This window comes from Lagopus leucura, unplaced genomic scaffold (assembly GCF_019238085.1).
Source record: "Lagopus leucura isolate 7727_CA_CO unplaced genomic scaffold, USGS_WTPT01 Super-Scaffold_100014, whole genome shotgun sequence".
Taxonomy (NCBI): domain Eukaryota; kingdom Metazoa; phylum Chordata; class Aves; order Galliformes; family Phasianidae; genus Lagopus; species Lagopus leucura.
The window spans coordinates 8,134,140-8,157,449 of NW_024962268.1; the positions used below are offsets into that span (position 1 = coordinate 8,134,140).

The 23,310-nt window shown below is 44.7% G+C and overlaps 1 protein-coding gene across 4 annotated transcripts in view; it reads left to right on the plus strand.

Annotated features, from left to right (window-relative positions):
- The first annotated feature begins 10,603 nt into the window (after positions 1-10,603).
- ELOVL7 (ELOVL fatty acid elongase 7) overlaps positions 10,604-23,310 on the plus strand; it is a 31,569-nt gene continuing 18,862 nt past the window's right edge. Inside the window, exon 1 of one of the 4 annotated variants that reach the window (XM_042875489.1) lies at positions 10,604-10,673. The gene's annotated coding sequence lies outside the window, so the exon portion shown is untranslated. Of the gene's footprint in view, positions 10,695-11,084; positions 11,110-14,524; positions 14,594-23,310 lie in introns of those variants that run through there. The other 3 variants (XM_042875490.1, XM_042875491.1, XM_042875488.1) reach the window with 3 other exon arrangements.

Sequence of the window (23,310 nt, forward strand, 5' to 3'; positions counted from 1 at the left end):
TGTCTCTGAAAACCTCATTGTAAATTCAGATTTCTTGTTCTGTCTCCTGTCTCAATTAGCAAAAGCGGGCACAATAAATACATTAACAGTTTACTTCATCCACTGTAGAACCTCTGGATATGAAGAGCAAGCTTCAGTGTACTCTCTAGAAATATTTACAAGCCATGTCAGAATGACAAGATTGTATTTAAAGGTTCTCTACTATCCAGTGGCTAAGCTTTGAAGGGAAACTGTAGGATCACAGAAGTCATCCAAAGTTCCTTACCTCTAAAAGTCACTTCTGTATATGTATGTGTATGTCACATGCACAGAAAAACTGTACCTCAACTACTAAACTGGGTGAAGAGTGTGGGTCTTGTAAACTTCCCTGGAAGTTTAAAAATCTGAATTTTTATCCAGCTGAAGAACATTGTCCTATGTATTACTCCATAGCAGAACACTGTTGACTAATGCAGGAGGTTCCCTGACCCATAAAAAATAGAAACTAAAAAGTGCAATCTTCTTTTTAAAACTCTCAGGGTAGGTTTGTTTTTGTATTTTTCTTTGTTTTTTGTTTTTTGTTTTGTTTGTTTGGTTGGTTTTTTTTTGTTTGTTTGTTTGTTTGTTTTTTGCTTTTTTGTTTTTTTCCATAAGACTCAACATGCTGTTAAGAGTTGCATTAATCTCTGTTTGAGCTGTTCTTGTAACTCATTATTTTGCCTGTGGCTGCACTAGAGTGAGCGTTAAGGCATGTCAGAATGGGTGGAGATTTGAAAACAAGTCCTCTTAAAAGGATTTTTTTCTCAGCTCCTACCTACACATAAGAGTTAGATAATGCTCTGCCATCTGATAAGAAGCCACATCCCCACTTCCACCTGTTATTCTTGACCTATTTTAATTCTTGTCCCAACACTAAAGAAATTTGCAGAAGAGGAAGAATATCCGTTCCTTTTATTATGTGATTGCTGATTGCTGTTGTCCAGCATGTTCCCAGATGCAATTGTTGAGGGTGATAGGACAGTAATCTCCTTGGGAGAGTGATCCCAGTGTCAGCAGAGCCCCAGCATCCCCAGCCTCATCAGCATTCCCCAGTGCACGTTGGGTGTCTCACTGTCACAACTAGTTTCTCAGCTAAAACAGAAGACTGGGAACTTTTTTTTTAATAAACCATTTGGATCACTCAGGTCAGACTAAAAGTTTCATTTCTTTCTCCTGCCTTCCTTCCACACTGGCCTCAGAATCCCCTGCAGAGCATTCTAGGTTTCAAGGCAGATTCTCCAAGGCAGAATGAGTTTCTCAAATCATATTTCTACTCCTGTCTTTAAGCCTTGCCTTGAGCTCTGCTGTTTGATATCTCCGCTGCACTTCTCTGTACACAAGAAGGAGACAGTTTTATCTCCAAAAAACTCATTGCTCTGAATTGTTGGCAGCGATTTTTTTGCTGGCTATTAAAATAGGGATTTTGAGCACTTTGGAAAAAGAGCTCTTAGTGCATCTCAGAAAGCACGTCCCACCTGATAAGCTGTGTCTTTTAGTAGTGTTTGCCTAGAAGATCACTCTGTAGAAGAAGTTGCCTTGAAGATCAATGACAGTATGGGAGCAGAAATGCATCTGTGCTGGGTTGTTCATTTTGAATTATCTCTTTGTCTGTCATGTGGTCCACCAGATTTTTAATAACAAATCCGGGCCAGTAAAATGCCCAAAATGAGGTGGTACTCAGTCCAGCAACAGCCCATGCAGTTGCTGGACTAGCTAGGCTGTCAGATCCTCTCCTCCACTTCTGCCACTATGCCAAACAAGCACAGCCAGCTTTGTCAGCCTCCGTCATCTGAAGTGTGCTTATGAGCCCTCGAAGAAACTTCAGTTACTTACTCTGCACTTGCTGTTGCTGTGGTTTCATGCTGCAGACAGTTGAGCTGGCACGAATATAAGGAGTTCAGGAGTGTGCAGTCCTTTTGAAAGAGATCTTTAATTATAAGGGGAAAGCACGTGCTGTCTTACTGGTGTGTGGTGGTGATTGTCTTGATTCTGGCTGGAATAGAGTCAATTTTCTTCAGAGAAGCTGGTGTGATGCTTTGTTTTAGATTGAGGATGAAAATAATGGTGGTAACATGTCTGACACAGGGTGACCAAAGAGACATCTCATGCTGCGTGGCATCATGCTCAACAATAAAAGCTGGTGAAATGAGGGAGGAAGGGGGATATTCGGAGTAGTAATGTTTGTCTTCATGAGAAACCACTATGTGTGATGAGCCCTGCTTCACTGGGAGTGGCTGAACACCTGCCTGCTGATGAGAAGCAGCTTTGCTTTGATTGTGCAAACAGCTTTTGCTTTGACTAGTAAGCTGTCATTACGACAACCCACAAATCCTTGCACTTTTACCTTTCCGATTCTCTCCTCCATCTCACCTGGGAAGAATAAGCGAGCGGCTGAGGAGTGCTGAACTGCAAAGCACCACAGAAGTCAAGGCGCTACCTGTAAAAATATCATATTAGACCATAAAGGTTGGAGAAGAAAGGCGTACAACAAATAATTATTTAAATAAAAGTCTGTTATAATCCAAGATTACCTGCCTTTCTCCTGGAGGAAATGATGGTGACATGTATACATGTCCATCAGGAGTGTGTACAGAGGATCAGACTTGTTTGGAGAGCACAGAGAGTAGTCTTCTGTAAGTGAATGGGAACTAATAAATGTGGCTTATCTACCTGCGTATGCAATTTTATTTTCAATTTGTTTTGTTGTGGTCGCATTCTGTAGGCTATTTGGTTGGACCAGGGGAGGTTTAGGTCAAACATCAATATGAATTTCTTCATGGTGCCAGTCACCAAGCATTGGAATAGGCTGTGCAGGGCAGTGGTACAGTCCCCAGCCCTGGAGATGTTTAAGTGGACATGGCACTGTGAGATATGGTTTGGTGGTGGAACTCAGTAGGTCAGACTGATGTGAACTCAGTGATCTTTTCCAATCTAGATGATCTATGAATCTTTCTACTACCCTTTGGAGGAAATATAAGAGGTACAAAAGAGTGGAGCTGGAAGAAAGGAGGAGAGTACATCCTTTCAAAAAATAAAGGCATCAAGTGTCCACAATCCTGTATGTAGGAGCATGATCATGAAAGATGTTCTTAAAGCCTTTTTCAAACATTTCTAGATAAATGCATGTATAAGTGAAGATTGGGCTTTGTTTTTGTTTTCAGTGGTGTTCTTTCAATTGCTCTTCTGTCTTAACATCAATTGCTCAATTTATAGTAGTAAAGGTGTGAAAGACCACAGAAGAAGTGTAATTAGATACAAAATATAACATAGATTTCTATTTGTTGACTCCTGCTACCTGACCAGAATCAGCATTTGTAGAAACCCATGTGATATAACTGACTGCAACCTAATGGTATCAGATGCAAGAGTCACACAAAGAAAACATTGATTGCTAAATAGGTTATGAGATTCAATTTTGGGGAATTAACTGTCTCACAGATATTACACTGCCAGTGAAAGCTCCATTTCAAAAACAAATTGTTTATTTGTGTAACATAAGTATGACAGTATCACAGAAACTATGAAGACTCCTGTACTGTGCAGCAAGACCAGACATAGAAATTCTCAATACTTTTTTCTTCTTGAATGTATTGTAAGCTCTTTATTAGGAAATCGGCGGTAGTGGTTTTAACACATTTCAAATGTGTCTTGCCTATGGCTTCCCTTCTGCATGTATTGCAAGGCATGAAGGACATTTTTCCGCAGCTCATCTTTCCACTAACAGTGAATGGATACCTTCAGTTTCAAAATAACTTACTGATCTGTTGCTTATGTATCCAGCAAATGTATGTGGTGAGGAAAATGAGGACCAGGATAGCCTTTGCCTGAAATCAATGGAGCCTCCAGCCAGGGGAAGGTACAGAGTGTTCACAGAGTTGGTTGAATATATTTTCTGTTTTTCTGATCCATTTCTCTGCATTGCATTTCTAAAGACATTACTCTAACTAAGCCTTAGTTTTGGTGAATAATTTCTTGGTTTGATTTTATTGTTGTTCTGCATCCTGTTAGTACTAGCATACTTGTCAAGGCCGAGGGTTTGCAATGAATTCTAAAGCTGTCTTCTCTTGTCCTTTGTTCTTGTTCTTATCTTAGAAACAGACAGAGAAATGAAAGGAAAGCTGCTCTGCTGCTAGTAAAGCTCCGCCACTTAGCAGCAGCCATGAGTATTTATGTGAACACTGCAAGAGAAATACAAGGACAGAAAAAATAAATGGTTGGTCTTTGGAGATGAACTTTTGTTGTCTCCCCCAAAAGACCTGTGGATGTCCACTGTTCATGGTGCTCCTCAGTTTTCTGATGTCTCCTGAGCCTTGGATTTTGAGCATGGCACAAAAGTTGCTCTCCTTGCTGCTGAACCCAGGTGTACATCTGTGTAATGCACATGTGGCTCAGCAAAATGCCTGGAAACAGGCAAAATCAGTTGAAGCTTCTGCAAGGACTCCAAATGATAAAGGGAATGTTCATCAGCAACATTCCTGCCTCTGCTGTTCAGGGATCACAGCAGGCCACCAGCTCCTAGAGCATGGTCTTTTGGCCAAGATGCCCAGAAAGGTGCCTTGCACATCCCTGTGTCATCATCAAGAAGGGACAGATTACTCGGGAAGATTACAAGGAAGTTGCTAAGGAACGCAAGGAAGAAGTTAGGAAGGCAAAAGCCCAACTTGAACTCAGACTGGCCACTGCAGTAAAAGAGAAATAACAATCCTTTTACAAATATATCAGTAGTAAGAGAAGAACCAAGGAAAATGTCCATCCTTTACTTGATGCAATGGGGAATGTGACCACTGAGGATAAGGAGAAGGCTGAGGTCCTCAACACCTTCTTTACATCTGCCTTTAATATGAAGATCAGTTATCCTCAGGGCACTTTATACCCTGATTTGGAAGTCAGGGACGCTATGCAGAATCACCCCCGGTGATTCAGGTAGAGATGGTGTTAGAGAGCTCCTCCTCCATCTGGACTGTCACAAGTCCATGGGCCAGACGGGCTCCATCCTAGGGTGCTGAGGGAGCTGGTAGGGGTGATTGCTGAGCAACTCTTGGCCATCTACCAGCACTCCTTTTATCTGGAGAGGTCCGAGAGGATTGGAGGCTTGCCGACGTGACTCCCATCTACAAAAGGGGCCATAAGGAGGATCCAGGGAACTACAGGCCTGTCAGCATGACATTTGTACCAAGGAAAGTTATGGAGCAAATCATCTTGGGTAAGATCATACAATATGTGCGTGGTGTCCAGGGGATCATATGCAGCCAATATGGGTTCATGAAAGGCAAGTCATGCTTGATCAACTTCACCTCCTTCTGTGACTGGGTGACCAGACTGGTAGACGAGGGAAAGGCTGTTGATGTAGTCTATCTAGATTTCAGCAAAGCCCTTGACATGGCCTTTCACAGTATTCTCCTAGGAAAACTGGCTGCCCATGGCCTGGACAGGTATACCCTTCTTTGGGTAAGGAACTGGTTAGAGGGCTGTGCCCAGTGGGTAGTTGTTAATGGAGCTAAGTCCAGCTGGTGACCCGTTACAAGTGGTGTCCAGAGGCCAGCACTGGGGCCCATCTTGTTCAATATTTTTGTTGATGATCTAGATGAGGGGACTGAGTGTACCTTCAGTAAGTTTGCAGATGACACCAAGTTGGGTTGTGGTATCGATCTGCCTGAGGATAAGGAAGCCCTTCAGAGGGATCTGGATAAGCTGAGGTAAATGGGATGAGCTTCAGCATGGCCAAGTGCTGGGTCCTGCACTTTGGCCACAACAACCCCATGCAGTGCTATAGGCTTGGGGATGAGTGGCTGGATGACTGTGAAGAGGAAAGGGACCTGGGGGTGTAGGTTGATGCTCAGCTGAATGTGAGCCAGCAGTGTGCCCAGGTGGCCAAGAGGGCCAATCCTGGTCTGCATTAGAAATAGTGTGGCCAGCAGGAGCAGGGAGGTGATCATCCGCCTGTACTCAGCACTGGTGAGTAGTTTTCACTACAAGAATGACATTGAGGCCCTGGAGCGTGTCCAGAAAAGGGCAATGAAACTGGTGAGGGGTCTGGAGCACAAGTCTTATGACGAGCGGCTGAGGGAGCTGGGATTGTTCAGTCTGGAGAAGAGGAGGCTCAGGGGAGACCTCACTGCACTCTACAACTTCCTGAAGGGAGGTTGTGGTGAAGAGGGATTTGGCCTCTTCTCCCAGGCAACAAACAGGACCTGGGGAAATGGCCACAAGTTGTGCCAAAAGAGGTTTAAGTTAGACATAAGGAAGAACTTTTTCTCTCAGAGAGTGGTCAGGCACTGGAATGGCTGCCCAGGGAGGTGGTGGAGTCGCCGTCCCTGGCAGTGTTCAAGAGGCGTCTGGATGAGGAGCTATAAGATACAGTTCAGTAGCTTATGGTAAGTTAAGGTACAGTTCATGTAGCAATGGTAAAGGGAGGATGGTTGGACTCTTGTAGATCCTTGCCAATCTTGTGATTCTATGATTCTATGACCATGTGATACTTAAACATGGGTGAGGAAGCTGTCCCTTTCATTTTCAGATAAAATGCAAATCAGCAATTACCCAAATCCAAATCCACTCCTGCCAGTGATTTTGCTCTTGTGCTTGCAGACAGGAGTTGTGTACAGCATGGCACGCCACAGCCATGTGCACAGCTAGATCCTCACGAGCACCAAGAGCTTCTCTAGGCTGGCCTTTTTTATATACAGGTTGCCTAATTAACTTGCTTGCTTTTAAGAGCATAAGACAAACTTTAAATTAGGTAAAAATCCTCTCTGATTGTTCTAATTTGGGGCACAGTCCATGCTAGCAAGCACTTCATTACTGATCTTCCTAGCACTCTTCTGGCATATTTCTACGGTGAGAAGCTGCCTGGAGCACAAGGGCAGGTTCAGGTTGTATATCAATTTCTTCTCAGAAAGAGTGCTGAGGTATTGGAACAGGCTGCACAAGGAAATGGTGGAGTCACAGTCCCTTGAGGTGCTTCAGAAATATGTAGGTGTAGCACTGAGAGACATGGTACTGGGCGTGACAGTGTTGGGAGGATGGTTGGACTTGATGATCTTAGTGGTCTTTTCCAACATTAAGGTTCTAAGAGTTTGTGATTCCAAAGTGATGTTGCTGCACATTCCCCTCTTTGTTGACAGGTCTTTGTTTGTTCTTTTGTTTTTATAGTATCTGTTAGACTCTGCCAGTAGTCATGGAGCACTGCTCTCCAAAACAAAGTTATTTTTACTGATGTGTTTACTCTCCCAGCACAGGGCTGGAGCTGTAGTTATGGCACAGTATTGCCACCAAACACAGACCCTGATATCCTCCAGGTTACCCAGACATTCCTTTAATTTACTCTATGTTAGCTCCTATGGAATAAAACATTTGTTGCCATCACTGTCAGTAATAAGATATGAATAAAACTTCATTTATAGAAGATTTAGCTACTAATTTTGTGAAGAAAACAGTGTATATTTTATGTTATGGACATATTATATGTGTATATAAGTGTACATATACTATATCCACATTACAAATATTTCAAATGTATACTTACAATGCATGTGCATATATATTAACACATGCATATCTTTAATGTGTATGTATATCAATGTATATAAATATATATATGTATATATATGTATGTGTATATATATGTATATAATGTATATAAAATGTATATAAATATAAATATATAAAAAACCATGACACTACCTTTATTAAATGTTATTAAGCTCATTTTTCATACTCACAATCATTGCTTCTGCTTCTGCCCCAGCCATTTTCTGCCTTATTTTTGGAGTAGCTTCCTTCAACCTTACTTAGTACCGATGTCAGCTGCACAGAACAGCTCTCCATGACAATGACCTGATGATTTTATTACTGTTACTTGAGATGGGGAACTTTACCTATAAAATCACTTATCTGAATAGATTTGGGAAGAGTTTATAAACCAGATGAATCCCTGTTGCAGTACCTCAAAAGCTCTGCAGTTGGCACAAACCTCTGTACTTACTCTGTGCAACTCCTCAGCAGATGTCCATGGAGGGATAGGGACTAGGGACATTTCCATGTCCAGTGCATATGTGGGACACTGCTTTCCTCTCACCATGCACCATGGTGAATGTGTAGGTACCTCATGGAGGATCAGCTGTTTCAGCAGCATTATCACCAGCATTGCACACTTTTTCTTCAGTAAACAGCAATAAGATCCTGAGAGTGCAAACCAAGGAGGGTACCTCTGTTGCCAGTGCCACAGGCACACCCAGCAAGGCCTGCGCTTGCTGCAGCTGCACAGCACTAGTTGTGGCAGCAGAGCCTCACGAGCAGCATGGGTGATGTTAGGGAAAGCAGTGCTGGGTAGCGTCTGCTCTGTGAGATTGGTATGCAGATAGCTGCCAGTGCTCACCCAGTGACTCCTGGTCTGCTTACAGCATGCAACCTCAGCAGGTTCCCAGTGCTGAGGGTGCCCTGGGGAGCAGCTCCTGCCTGCATCCTGCTGCTGCCTTCTTGCTTGGTATGAGCCTGGATAGTGTCCACCTCTGAAGGCTTTCGAGGCACAGCCTCACCCAGAGCAGGGCAGTGCCCAAGACCTTTTGGTGAGGCAGCAAAACTAGGAAAGCGTGGGCCAGCTGTACGGTGGCAAGCATGGTTTCCCACATGGTGCAGAGCAGAGGACACCCGGTGACACCCTATGCTGCTACAGTGCCATCCACATCTCCTCACTCCTGAGTGGTGAATGCAGGGGGGGCTCAAAGGGCTGCTTGACCTTGCCTCTGGGAAAACTGAGCTGTTGCAAGCTACCTCTCCTACAATTTCAGTGTGCCTGACCTCCCTCACTGCCTGGGCTTCCTCCTGCGCAGGGCAAAGCTGCCTCCTCCCGCTGTCTGCCCCTGCTACATACAGCTGGGAGTTAATCATTTACCTGCTGCCTGCATGCCGGCCATTACTGCTGTCCCATCCGCCCAATGCTTGGCATCACCTTTGCTCCTCAAGCACACTGAAGGCTAGGCTGTGTCCTCCCTTGGTGGGGCTCCCAAAGGAGAACCAGTGGCAGCTGTTGCTGACATCAGATGTGCTGGAGCTGCCAGCTTGTATCTGGCAATTGTCGCCAATACTTTTTTCCCCACTAATGACTTGAAATGCCTCATGCTTGGAAGTCTCCAGGTGACCTACTTAGTTTTATTGTTATGCTCCACAGTGCCCCATTTTGTCTTAGCCAGAGCAGCCCTATCAGGCATGGGAAAACACAACACATGGATATTACAACACACACACAATATTAGTGGCTTGCTGAGCTGTATGGCTGTATCCCTTGGACAAGTTAGGACTTAGGAAGTGTGAGGCTCCCCAGGCTCTGCCTGAGCAGAGACACGCTGATTTCCACTGTCTGCTTGTAGTTCTTCTTGGCTGATATCTTGGTTTCTATCTACAAAAAAGGTTTTAAACAAAGAAATCAAAGAAAGTTTCCAATTTCTGAACACTAAAGGGTGGAGGGAGGAATGGGATTGTTTAATTCTGTTTTGTGATTTTCCCGTCCTAAGTGACACAAGTGGTATTGCTCAATGGACTGTCAGATTTCTACATAACCCTTTTGGCCAAACCCAATAATCTCATTATGGTGCCTTCCCAAAAGTGCCAGGATTTCCTCACTCAGCATAATCGCAAAGGTAGCATGAAGCAAACCCCAACCTCATGGCCTCCTCCCTGCTGATCTCCATCCTAATCAGCTGCTCAGCGATCTGAGTTTCTATAGGATCTGTTAGGAGCTGTGTTTCTCCATCCCCACCTCCCCACCTGCTTTCCAGCTCCTCCGATATCTCCGCACTCACAACATGCAGTTTTCTGTGCTGCCTTCTGCCACCTCTGTCTCTGTGTTTGAGCTCCTTGGGGATGCCAGGACAGAGGCCCTCTGCACTTAAACACTGCTCTGTTCACACCACCAGCCCACAAACCCTTTTCTGCATATTGTAAAATGTGTTTGGACGTTCTCTTCAATTTTGCCCTCATACCCTCTCCCTGCTCCTTGGTTTCAGACTCCAGTTACTGCCTCCTTGTTAATAACCTCAGAAGCATCATTTGCAGCTTTCTGTGGGCTGAAGTGACGAAAAGACCAAAGGATCATCCTCTTATACCCCAGGAATCTCCCATCACCCCCCTTTTGTCCTTTACGTCAGTAGATGGGGTCACTGGGAGCTTCATCTTCATTCAAAACGACTTTCCGCAAAAGATCTGTGGTACCCACAATCCTAAGAGGATGAAAGGGGACCTGAAATACTGAGCTAAAGCCGAGCAATGTAGCTTTGTTGTATTTTATTCTCTTTTTTGTTATGAAAGAAACGACTCCATCTACCAGGTTTTGCCTTCCGCGACTCTCGTCTCGTCTCGCTGCTCCCTGAGCACGAAGGACTCGCGCAGCCATTCCGACTCGCAAACAGCAGCTCTCCGGGGCGAGCTCGCACACCGCGGCGAGGCTCCGACGGAACACCAGCGCTAACCTCGCCCGGCTCGCACAACCTGCCCGCCCCGGCCCGGGGGCGGCGGGCGCTGACTCAGTGCCGCGCCGCGGGAGGGAGCGCGGGGCGTGTCCGGTGGGCGTGGCCCGGCAGTGGGCGTGGCCACCCGCGCTCCCTGTCGGGGGCGGCCCGGCGCGTCCCGCAGTTATTGCCCGGCGCGGGGGGGGACAGGTGAGGCTGCGCGGCTGCCGCGTGAGTGCTGCCGGGGCGCGGGGAGGGCGGGAGGTGCGCGCGCGATCCCCGGGTTCCGTGCTGGGGACGGGACGGATCCTCGGGTGGCTCCCGCGACCCCTGCCCCGAGCTCGCGTCGTCTGTGCGGCTCCCTTGCCTCTCCCCTGTCCCCGTCATTGCTGTCTGGCTGCTCCAGGCCTCCGAGCTCCGCTTCCTCTCACCGCGCGGCTCCCTCGCGGTGCCTGCTGCCACCGCGCCGCCCCCGCGGTGCCCGTCCACTGGCCGCGCTCCGCTCCCCATCGTTCTCCTCCGAGCCCCGCCCGGAGGAACAGTCCCTCCGGCGAGGAGGCGCGGAATGCCGGGGCGTTGCGGGCTTTCTTAACAGAAGCGCCTTTTCGCAGTCCCCGGAACGAAGAGTAGTCGCGGAGGGCTGCAGGTGCCGGCGGCAGCGGGGAGAGGCGTGGCACACGTGGTGGAGTTCTTCGAAGGCAGCGCTACAGGGTGCTGTCTCGCCAGGGGCCGTCGGGCGGGTTGGGCGTCCTGTGGGCGCCGCCGCCTCCTTTCCCTCTGCCAGCGGGTCCGGCCCGAGCTGTGCGGGACGGCGCTGGGCGAGCGGCGGGGTGAACCCCCATTAAGTGCCGGAGGATGCTCTGCGAGCAGAGAGCTGCAGGTCGGCTCCGACTGGTCGCTTTGAGCGTGTGGCAAATGGAGAGAAGTTGTCTCACGCTGTGGGAACAGATCGGGAACTTTCTCCCTTGCCCGTTTCTCATCCAGACGTCGCGCTCTGTTTGAGAGCCGCCCCGTGCGGAGGTTTGGGCGGTTTCAGCAGCTCGGGGCTGCAGGCACAGCCCGACCGTGGGGGGCCGCGTGGGAGCGGAGCGCTCGTGGCTGCGCGTCTCACGGCGGTAGCACAGGGCTGGGAAAACTGGGCCGGGCTCGGGCCGAGAGTCTTCCTTGTCGGCAGCTCTGGCGCGGGAAGTAGCGCAGCCTTCCTTGCAGCGCGTCAGTCAACTTTCTGCTAAGTACTGTGTAGGAGCGGCGGGAGGCAGGTTGTGCTGCAGGAAGCGATATTCATGGAATGTGCTGGGAGAGACGCCGCGGCGTTAGGAGAGGAAAATACACGCCGCGTAGGATTTGACTAGTTACAGAGCTCTGAATATTATGAAATGTCTATCAGCTAATTGCACGCTGCCGAAAGAACTAACCAGGTATCCTGTATCTGGTATCCTGACGTGACTCTGCTGCCTTTGCTGACTGTGCCGTGCCCTTCCTGGCATTGTTTCTCCCTGCCGCAATAAACCGGAAAACTGTGACACTTTTTTTTTTTTTTTTAAACTCGCTACCTTGTACTTTTGCTCTTACTCCTCATTTAAACCTTCGCTTATCTCTGCTTGCTGCTGAGCCTGAGCTGTGGCACAGCAGCGCCTATGCGGGTCTCCCACGGCTGCTGCAGGGTGGGAAGGATGTCGGAAGCATTAAGCTGCTTCCCAGACCGTGTGCTGCCAGAAAGAGCTCTGTCTCTCTCAACTGCTTTTGTCCTGGTTTTCTTTCCTGGGGTCACAGTGGGTGACACACAGGTGTGCTTCAGTCTCTCTCCCCCCTGCCAAACTCCATGCAAAGTTTGAGAACTGGCAGACCTCTGCTTGCCTTTTCTTCTGCTGCCATTTGTTGATGCTTCCAAAAGCAGCTCTGAGTGTTAAGGAGGGAGCCAAGTGCTGGGAGACTCAAAAGAGAAGCTATGCCAATTAAAAAAAAAAAAAAAAAAAAAAAGTGTATCAGGAAGAAGAACACAGAAGTTTGTTCTCAGGTTTAGTCTTAGGAGTTTCCTGCTCAGTTAAAATTACCTTAAATACAATTGCGAACTTGGTTGGTAGCTCCACATAGTAATACTGGACCCGTTGCTTCCCTCAGTATGTGGGCCATGTGCTGCAGCTGCAGGAAGCAAATGCAGCCTAAAGGGTGAAAACTAAACTTTTTCCTATTTTCCTATTGAAATATTTGAACAAAAACATTGACAATACATTCTGTATACCTGGTTTTACTCTTTCAATGTAGCTCCTCTTAAAGGGAAGAAAATGAAAGCTAAAGGGACATGCAGTGCAGTCTGATTTTTGTAGAGCCTGTTTTCATGTGTGTGATTTGCCAGAAGTTTGTACAGTTTCAGGTGATATGGCAGATAAAAATTTTTCTGTCCTTCTGATATTAAGTGAAATCCCAGAAGAAATAGTATTTGTTTCAACTGATAGTAAGTGTGAGTTAAGCCTGATGATAGAAACCAGAGCAGCTTGGGTATCTTTTTAATGTCTTTGGTTTCTGTGTCTGATGCTGAATATTGAACAGGAAATGCTGAGCAGTGTTTTTCTTTCCTCCTATAACGTAGTAAAATGCTCTCTGTGTGCTTGTTATGTTTTCATTTTTTTTCCCCTTGGTGTATCTCTCTCTGCTTACACTCTGTTTGCTTTTGATGGTTACACAAAATATTTCTTTACTTAAGATGTTGAGTAAAGAAGACCTATATGCATTGTAACTAGAATGTAATGAATGGAACAGTGGGAGAAGAGTGCTAAATTTAAAGCGGCACAGGTGTGCACAGAGGCTGGTTTGCTACCTTGGTGCTGTATGAGGATGGCAGGATCAGAGTCCTCTGACATCAGCTGGCACGCAGCTGACCTCTGTGACTGCCCCTTGTGCAGCCTGCCAGCCCTGAGCATGCTGGGTGCCGTCGCAGAGTAGTACAGATGTCACAAGGAGGCTGAATTCAGGTGGCAGCAAATAAGCACGGTGAGTCACCATATTTGCCAGGAGCAGTGGTATTTGGATTGCCCCCTCCCCTGCGCCAGGGCCGCGTCACCACTGTCAGCGTGATGGCTGCTGTCTCCCCTCACCTGATCCCTGATCCCACCTCTGCCTCCTGTTGCAGTTTCACAGCGTTTCTCCTATCCTTTGTCAGTGCTGCTCCTGTTGTTGTGGTTGGGTGCTGAGTGTGGGACAGCGCCCTCCTGGATGAAGATGCTCTTTCCTTTTCCTGTGGGTTGTCTCCCCACTGCCCTTGTGTTTCACAGTCTGTTTCTATGAGGCCAAGAAAGGTTGCATGAGTAAGGGGCTGTGTTGGAGTAGGAGTGAGTAATGGGGGTGATGTAGATTAAGATGACATTAGTCCCATTAAAGGGGCTTTTCCAATTGCAAACTTAATCTGTAAACAACTTGCTGGTCGTCTTGTCATGTTTTTGTGAGTTCCTGTGTGTTCCCTGTGTGCGTGTAATTGTATCATGAAGTCTTTGCAATTTGCATTATGTTGTGTATTGATAACATGCCTTGCCCAATGGGACCTGTGTCTGGAACCTCTATTCAAACTACTTTTTTTCTTCTCTTTTTAAAGCATTTTGTCACGTTTGTCATGTTTGTGTATGAATATGAATGTAAGTTTGTATTGCGCAGTTCAGAAATGCATGCAGACAAACAGTTGTCCAGTGAAAAATGCTAGTAACTTCTTACAGGTATCTCCTGAATGGGACTTCAGGAGAGCCTGGCTATTCCAGGGACTGTATTTTGGATTTATAAATATATCTGAGTTAAAAACAGAGCTTGCTAAGAATAACTCCATTCCTTCTATTATTTGTCTCCTAACAAAAGAAGGGGGAAGGGGACAACTGCTGGAGTCAGAAACACAAAGATTGGTTTGTTGATGTGGAGATAATTTGCATTCTGTCATCAATCGCAAAATGATTTGAAACAAAGTCACACTGACCTGTTTCAGTGCCACTCTGTATCCATGTACAGTATGGGAACATTTCACATTAGTGTTTTAGTTTTCTTTAATTTTTATTTTTTTTTGTGTTTTGTCTGAGCAGTTGGAAAAGAAAGTGGAAAGTGTTGGCAGTGGTTGAAGCTGCTGTTTTGTGATACGAGTAGAGAGCAAGGTGAGTGGAAAGGAGGAACTTTGTCTAGAGCTGTTGTTGCTGATGATAATATCTTTAACGGGAAAAAATCGTTCTTCTCAGTGAATTACAGTATGTTTTAATGTATCAGGCTTCTTTCTTCTGGTCAGGATTAGACAATAGACAATATTTTCATTTTCTTTACTTTTGGTAGACTGCTTTTGGTTTTCTTAATTAAAGATATTGGCTGAAGCTTTGAAAATATCAGGGTTTATAGGTCAGGTGTGTCTGTTCCTTCTGTTAAACAAATACTGTGGTATTTGCCATATGGTGTTATGAACAGATAGGGATGGACTGAACAAAAAAGTCTATTCTCTGTTCATAGTTGTACTCCTAATGCTGCCTTTTCCTGTACAGATGAAAATCACTTAATTTCAGATATATATATTTCAGTTGAATAGTGTGTTTTACAGTGTTTACATTTATATCATCACTGTATGATCCCTGTTTGGTTGGCTTAGACGTACAGTTGGAAATATCTGAATTGAATTATATTCTTTAATTGCTTCTGTAGTCAGAGTTCTGTGGCTTGTCTTCTCTGTACTGAAATAAAAGGTTCACTTTTGAGACTTTTAGCTGTACAGAATGGGTCTGACAAGCTTAATTAGATTACTGTAATGCACTTAGGAAGTGCCCTGTCCACCTTCATCTGTTGTGACCAAGATGTATAGAAGAAGCTGTGTACAAATGCCAGAGGGCTAATGCAATGAGGGAGGTGTTCAATGTCAGCTTTGAAATTAAAGCTTTGGAAAAACTATTTTTGAGCCATGTTCCATGTGGCGTTATTGCAGATGCTAATTCCTTCCATCATCTGTATTACTACCACAACACTAGAAAAACTGTTTCATTAGCACTTTTGTACTTAGATTACAGGAGTCTACTGAATTTTTTTTTTTTTCCCATGGAAAAAGTAATGTAACTATGAAGGAAGGCTGTAAGTCAGTTTATGGATAGCTCTGGTGTTCAAGAAATCTCATTTCAGTTCTAACCATGATCCTTGGCATTTTGGAGAGGGAGAAAGTTGGGGAGTGCAGAAGCTGTAAGTTGTTGGAGCTCTCATTACCTCCCTTCAACGAGTCCTTTGATGAATGTCTGAAACTTTACGGAATAGGAAATCCGCCAGCTGAGTTTCACATTATCTTGAAACAGCTTTCCAAAAAACGACGTGGTTGGTTGCTCTGAGAGGGTCTTATCTGAAGGTTGCAGAAGAAAGCTTCCTGAATACTAGTTGGAAAATGCTCAGTTCTGGTTTGATCTTGACAGATCTGCTGAAATGAGGCTGCTTCTGTATTTTAGAACTGAATAGCTTACATGCCCCACTTGACTTTAAGTTACTGAATAGACAACTACCTCGGAATCCGTGGAAATTGTGCTACTTGGTGTGGTGTGCTTGCTTGTATCTTTGTAGAGTGTAATTGCATGTCATCACTTGCTTTCATCCAAGGTGCCAGAGCACTGGCAAAATGTAATTGAGTCTAGACAGGCTTTTGTGAAAGGGAACTGCTCTTACAGATGGTAGAATTATGTAATCTTGATGCATCTGTTGAGACAAGGGCACAGAGAAGAGGTCCAGTCAATGGGCAAGCATCTCACTGTATGGATGTTGTCATCTGGGTGAGCCTGCAACTGGATCATGTGTATCGAAGATAGTGAGTGTGGGTGAAAGCGGGTTCCTTGGTTTGATTGTGACCAGTGAAATCTTTTGGAGGGGAGATACAAGAGTGGGAGAAAAGTGGCTGCCTGCTGGGAGGATGAGGGTTGTGGTGTTGCTCTAGGTTCAGATAGCGGTATGTGGGCTGGTTGTTTGGGGTAGTAACTGGAACACGGAGCTCAGACCAAAACTTTAATTTTGTTCATTGCTTTGCTGTGCTGACAAGTGGGAAAAGAGATACTATTTCTCTAGTAGCTGAGCATCCATGCAGAGAACAAACCAAACATACTGACCTGTTCTGCAGAGCACTGAAACCTTCATGCAAAGAAGGCCGTCTCAGACTTCTTTTGGTGACTGAAATGCACAGTTAGATATAAGCCTAATCTTTCTTTGATTTGGAGACGTTCCACTTTTCTTCTCCTTTCCTGATGTTGTATGCTGAGTGAGTCTCGTGTACTGTTAAATGGGAACATCAGCATTAGGCTGAGTGCTCTGCTTCTTGCCAACCTTCTGCACTGAAAGTATTATCGTCTCCTCCATTATTCTGATGTGGCACACTCACTGCCTAATGTATTTTGTTGATGGGATTATTCATTTATTTATTTGGCTATTTGTATTTGGCAATCTTTCAGGAACAGAAATGGGAAAAATAAGTGCAGTTGATATGAACTGGTTGAATCCTCCACACTGTCTAGCTCAGCTTATCTATTTTAAACTGCAGCCATGTCTTGTGGTCCTTGGCGGTCACCTGTTGCCTGGGAACTGCTGTGGTTATGGAATCTTCTAATGGAAGGTGGAAAATATTCAGTAGTCCTCCCAGGTGGAATTATACTTCACGGCATATCTGTGGTGCTTTTCATCCTGTTCTTCTGTAAAGGTATTATTCAGTGTTAGGCTAATTTAAAGAAGCTCTAACCTGCACAGCTCTATTTACTCTTCCTGAGCTTCCTGAAAGTGCAAAATACTGACAATATCTTAACATTCTGGTTAGCACAGGAATTGAGATCAAAGTAACGAGGTCTGGGACAGATGTCAACCTTAACAACTGTGTCATGTCATTAATATACTTTGCCCATAACACTGGCCTCCACTTGACACTTGATGTTATGCAAACTGCTGCATGTTTTTTGCTTAGAAGTAGAACAAAGTGCTGATAGCCTTTTAAGCATCAATTTTTATTGAAAAACTTATTTAAAAATGGCTTAATGGTTCTTTGCTAATCAAACCAGGTAATATTTGTAGCTGGTAAGGAATTTTATTTCTGTGTAAGTTTTTGAGGGTAGGTTGTCATCTGGCTGCTGTCCTGCGTGATATTGCTTTGCAAAAAAGGAGCGACCTTTTTCTTTTGTTTCCGTAGGTCTTTCACTGCTCTGAGTCACCTGGATCAGATGTTTCCTCTCTGTAATACTTGTAGACAGCTGTGAGTGTTCCTGCTCCATCTGTTGATTGAGTCCAGACCAGCCAGGCTTTTGTGGGAATCTAAAGGGTTCCTGACACCTTTATAGCCCTCTGCAGGGTATCAGCAGAGCAAGTAGAAAAAAGTGTTTTTGGAGTTCCTGTTAATGTTAAATTAAAGCAGAGGTGCATCCTTCCTTGTGTTCACAGTGTCTCTAAGCTCTGGAAAACTGGATCATCCTGCAAGGGGTGCAGTCATCTCAAAAAGGAAGGGCTCCATGGAAAGCTACTCACCCAGTTGTACTGTAAGCAGCACCCAAGGCTTCTTGGGTGGAATGCAAAGACTTAACCAAATTTCAAACATTATCACATAGGGTTTTGTAATATACCAACTTTGATCTTTTCATGCCCAGACTTGAAGTATAAGCACAATACAGTCTTGATAGCGTCTTTCTTGACTGTGGATGAGTCTACAGAGTGACTTTCTCTATCTTCCTTGATGTCTGGCATCTTTTTACCTTCTCTTCTTCATCCTTCTGTGGTTCCTCCCTTGAGGACAGAATACCACTGGAACTGGCTGGGAAACATAAGGCTTTTCTATCTCATGTCAATTTCTGAAACTGTTCCACTTCTGCAATAATTCTGGTCAAGTGCAAGACAATTTTTTCTTTTTTCCAGGTGGGGATATTCTTTGGGGTACAGGAGAAAAGCTGGGCTTTTCTGAGGAGAAAGTAGAACTCTACTCCTGTTTTCGTGGCTCTTATTTAGTAGTTCTGGCCAAGAGGCCTGAATCTCGAAGTGATGGCATAGAATAAGTTCATGGCCTGATGCTAATACTTCTGAGTACATTTCCACAGATTAATGTGACCTTTTGCCATGCTGAAGAACGTTGTTTTTAAAATACAGACAAAGCAGAACGTCTTTAATTGCATGTTCTTCAATGATTTGGGACCTCCAACTGCATGTCTATAAATCTTCACCTCTGGACTGAAAAGGTTTATGATGTGGTTGTGTAGTTGCTTCCTGGGGCACTTCAGGGAGCACATCACATTGCCTGATGTTCCAAGATCGAACTGGTGAGCAGCAGCTTTCTTTTTTTTTTTTTTTTTTTTTATGACAATGGACTTCCTCATTCTGATAGTTTAGTTTCAAAACGTGCTGAGCACAGACTTCCTTTAAAACGGCTCATCTCGTTGCTGCCCTTACCATCTCCCTTCGAAGTTCAGCAGCTTGTGTTGCTCTCCCCAGAGCTGACCACTGCACAGCATGCATCACAGCAGAAGGTTGTGGACACAGCTGGTCCCAGTTTTCTTCTGGAAGAGCCTCCTAGAGAGGTTGCAGTTGCCAGTGTTTACAGTGTGCAACAGCATGTCCGTTGTGCTGGATGGTGGGTGGATGGGGAGGGTGTCAGTTCTGGGTCAGCTGCCTTTAGAATTTATGGCTGCTTATTGCAATGCAAGCAGTGTTGGAGTAGAAGGAATGCATTATTTTGCTGCTGAGGATATAAGCTCAGGACCCAAGGCTGGGGAGGCTGAGCAAGTGCAAGGCAGTGGGAAACAATGGTGAAGGAAATAAGTCCATGTCAGCATGAGCAAGTGGTGTGGGAGCAGCTCAGCTCTTGTAAATTGCCGCATTAAACAGTGAACAAAATAAGATGTTACTATTCCACACCAGTGTTATCAGCGTTCCTGCTTACTCACATTCTGAACCCAGCAATATTGCAGCTATTGTAATAAAAGTTCCGTGAAATGATAATGACCTTGCATCATGGTTTCTGGGGTGACAGTACCCGAGCTGTCAGTTGCTGTAATCTTGCTGTAGGCAAGAAGAGACTGTAAGAAAATACTTCCTTCAGTACTGATGAATATTCCACGTTTTATTCGTTCACCTTTTTTAAAATAAAATTTTAAGGTGAATGTTACGTTCTTAAGGTAACTGTTTATGCATGTATGTTTACATATTTGTCTCCCCTTCCCATTAAATTCTGTTCTGCTGAGTTTTCATGTTAAAAGACAGCACAATCTTCCTCTCTTCAACAGAAGGAAATCTGAAGTCTGACTTCCATTTATGCTTATTCATTGTTGAATAGCTACAGGTACATTCTCACTGATTATTTGGTTAAAAAATATTATTGAAAATTGTCTGCTTTTATTTTCCATTGTTAATAGCTAGGTTAGCATGATGCTCCCTGCGTAACAAGTCTTGTTCCTACTTGTTTTAAGGGATCTTCTCTGGAAACTGTAGTCTAGCTCTTTGTCTCTTTATTTCTTTTTGTTCAAGTTCCATGGATTGTGTCCACAGTGACTATTTAATGACAATTTATTGATGTAGCTTTTCTGCCACATGAGTGGATGTGAACTCTTGTCTACCAGTTCCTGGTAGCAAACTGTTTATATTTTAATTAATTAGACATATGAGATCTTTATATACAGTTCCCCTTTTGAGTGTTAATGAGGAAGTTATGTGTTGCAGCTACAGCTTACAATTGAAGAAAGGCAGTGGTCTCTCATTCTTATCCCACTCCATATTTGCACAAGTAGCTTTAATCAGGCAGGTATGAGGGCTGCTCCAAAAGTAATGCCTCCTATTTCATTATGTGGTCCGTGATGTCAGAGGTGCATGTTGGTAATATGGTAGTAGAGCTTGAACCTTCTTGCCAGTATTCCATTACGTTCTGTTGCCATGTGACAGATGGCAGCAGAGTGACAGTCTGACAAAATGGTGTCTGACGTGGAAGTGCATATGAAGCAAAGGTGTGTCATTGAACTCCTCCATGTGGAGAAAACGGCACCTACTGACATTCATTGATGCTTGCTGAACACTGATGGAGACCAAACAATGGATGTGAGCACAGTGAGGAGGAAAAAAAAAAAAAAAACAACAAACCTTTTAGCTTAAATATCACTCTTTACCCCTCTACATCATTTAGAGTTTACTGTAGAAGGAAAAGGTCCAGATGGTTATAAGCTCTATATGTTGTGATTCTTACTTGTAGAGGAATGAATGGGTGGCACAGGGTGTGTGTGACTGTGCTGATGAACATACTAAACTGCGTCATTACTCCCTAGCCCATGGCTCTTGTTCAGTGAAAACCTTTTTAAATGACTTAAACGAACTGATCTGATCTTAAAATGAAAGCAACTGCAGAAGGTTTTCTGGTTACATAATTAAGAAGGAGGAAAAAAGAGGTGCTGTTAAGTCCTTTGGATAAAGAGGAGATTAACTGGAATCAGATCTGTTGCAGATACTAAATGAATACATTGCCAGAGGTTTTTCATAGGGGTAATGATATCTCAATAGCTAATGGAAATGAGGTTTCATTACTGCAAATATTATATCATAAGTGAATCTTATTTTGACTTCCAGGTAAAAGTTGTCACACCGTGTGTCACAAGACTTGCTGTGCTGGCTGCAGTGCGTGGCTTTGGGAGCTGGTATCACCCAGCTGGAATGAAACCTGTAGGAGCTGAGCAGAAGCCATGCACTGGCAATTAGGGAGAGGAGCTCCTGTAGGCTGGTTGTAGAGTGGCCTGTAGCAGAGGTGAGGAGACAAGTGAGACTAGCTGATGGCAGGGTGGCTGACCTGCAAGTGCTCAAGTAAAGGCAGAGCAGCACTGATAACATATCTCAAGGAGCTTTTCTCCCTTATGTTTTTGCCTTTCTCAGTAACACTAGGAACATAATGAAAGGTGAGGTGGGTGGGTGTGGAAAGAGATATTGCTGTTTGTGGTGGTTGTTTCCCAGGTGAAACTGGAAATCCTCTTCTGGACCAGCCCAGTGTTTCTCTCATCGTTGAGATAAACTGATGACTGAATTCAGATTTGAAAAAACCTTCCTTCCAGGTTATGTTTGCAGGGACTATGATTTGATGGGCCTTTCTATGGGATTACAGAATCACAGAATCACAGAATTGTAGGGGTTGGAAGGGACCTCCTGAGATCATCGAGTCCAACCCCCCTGCCAAAGCAGGTTCCCTACAGCAGGTCGCACAGGTAGGCATCCAGGCAGGTCTTGAACATCTCCAGAGAAGGAGACTCCACCACCTCCCTGGGCAGCCTGTTCCAGTGCTCCGTCACCTCACTGGAAAGAAGTTCTTGCGCATGTTTGTGCGGAACTTCCTATGCTCCAGTTTCCGGCCGTTTCCCCTTGTCCTGTCTCCACTCACCACTGAAAAGAGTCTGGCCTCGCCATTCTGCCCCCCACACCTCAGATATTTATAGACCTGGATCAGGTCCCCTCTCAGTCTTCTTTTCTCAAGGCTGAACAGACCAAGTTCACTCAGCCTTTCCTCATAGGGGAGATGCTCCAGGCCCTTCACCATCTTCGTGGCCCTCCGCTGGACTCTTTCCAAGAGATCCCTGTCTTTTTTGTACTGGGATGTCCCTAGGATTGCTTACAATTGCATCAATGTTATCCTTAGTCTTTTGCTACCAGATCATAGCACAATACATTTTGTGTGGCTTTAGTTCTTGTATCGTGAAGCATCCCTTGTACATGTGATGGACAGATTGAGGGCTTCCTGAAGTGGTGTGTACTCTTGATTGAATATATAGCGCATGATCATCTATGGTTATGCAGGACAAGGCATGAGAATCTTATGCTCTCCCTATGTGATTTCACCATCAGCTTAAACCTCTATGACAAGGCTGCTAATCTGACTTTCCCCACCTTCCTGTGACATCACAATTCATGTGGTGTCTTCTTGTTCTTTTCCCTTGTTGTTCTTTTCCTTGTTGTTTTCCCTTGCATGAACTTCCTCTGGTGCATCCACTGCTTTTCTCAGAAGATGAAGATTCCAAGTGGGTTGCTGAGCTGTAGTGGTTTATCCTGCAGTTGCCTGAGGACTGGATCTTATCAGCAGGGATGCCATGAGACTGTGTGATGGAGTTGCTGGTGGTTGGATGGGAGTACACAGAGAGAAGAGTGCTTGTGTGATACTAGCTGGAAGCTGGGCACAAAATGGAGCTGTCTGTATCCGTTACCAGTCTTCAGTGTTGACTGAAATCTGCAGTATCAGTTAACAAGTTTTAAATGGGTGTGGGAGGAAATACAAATCGTCTTTATTTTATCAGGATGGGAAATCCACTTGGCTGGCAGAAAACTAATATGAAACGTGATTGAAATGGAGTGTTTTCACTAGTTCTGCTGTTTATAGGCTACTTTGCCCGTGTAGGTAAATGACAGATTTCATGGTAGTTTAAAAAGCCAAGATTTAAGTACGGAGATACCATATAAATAATGCAATAAAGGTGACAACAGAGGTTACTGACTTCTGCCAGTGTGGGATTTTACAGGCACGTATTCTAATACAATTTCTAAACCTCTTTCTTTGATTTTTTAAGATATCCCCGTTCTTTGTAAAGGAATTTACACCTTCTCTGAAATCTGTATTCCATTCTGATGCTAAATGCATGTAGAGAGGTGGCTGATGCAGTCTGAGGAGTTTTTTTTAATGGAATGGCTTCAGAGATAGAACTTTAAATTTAATAAGAGTGACAACTGATACACCTCAGTATTAACAACAACAACAAAAATCCACCCATTGCTAAGGAGGTTATAGCCAGCCTACCTGTGAGATGGGCCTTTCAAGAGGTGGGCAATGTAGTTGAAGGATGGTGTGAAGGATTGGGATTGTCAGGGAAACTTCTCTGAG